Below are 914 nucleotides of genomic sequence, written 5' to 3' on the forward strand. Positions count from 1 at the left end.
ATTAAAATGTATTTACTTTGGATCAGTTACTTGTAATTATTCATAATTCTGGAAAAATTCATTTAAAAAAAAGTTTTTAAACATTTTGCTCACCAAGGCTGCATTTATTTGACCAAAAATACAGTAGAAACAGCAATATTAAGAAATATTATTACAATTCAAAATAGCTGATTTCTATTCTAATATATTTTAAAATGTAATTTATTTCTGTGATCAAATCTGAATTTTCAGCATCATTACTCCAGTCTTCAGTGTCACATGATCCTTCAGAAATCATTTTAATATGCTGATTTGCTGCTCAGTTATCAGATATGATTGATGCTCATTTATTAGTAATGGTTCTTATTATTATCAATGCTGAAAATCATTTTTTTTTGGAAACTGTGATAAATATTTTTGATTAATATAAAGTTCAAAAGAATAGCATTCATTTGAAATAGACATCTTATGTAACTTCATAATTGCCTTTACTGCCATTTTTGATCAATGCTGTGCATCCTTCCTGAATAAAAGTATTAATTTCTCTTCTTGTGAATGGTAGCGTTTCAAAATGTATAATAATAAGAAAAGTTTCTTAAGCAGCATATTAGAATGATTTCTGAAGGATCATGTGACACTGAAGACTGGAGTAATGATGCTGAAAATTCAGCTTTGCATCACAGAAATAAATGACATTTTATTAATGTATTACAGTAGAATACAGTTATTTTAAATAGTAATAATAATTCACAATATTACTGTATTTTACTGTATTATTGATCAAATAAATGCAGCCTTGATGAGCAGAAGAGACTTCTTTCAAAAACATAAAAAAATCTTTTTAACATTCATTTTAGTGCATATTGTATCCGTTTAGTAGTAATATGTTGATATTGTGCTTTTCATCAGTGGTATGTCCAGGCGACCTGTGCGAC

This window comes from Sinocyclocheilus grahami, unplaced genomic scaffold, assembly GCF_001515645.1.
Source record: "Sinocyclocheilus grahami isolate Dianchi unplaced genomic scaffold, SAMN03320097.WGS_v1.1 scaffold3905.1, whole genome shotgun sequence".
Taxonomy (NCBI): Eukaryota; Metazoa; Chordata; class Actinopteri; order Cypriniformes; family Cyprinidae; genus Sinocyclocheilus; species Sinocyclocheilus grahami.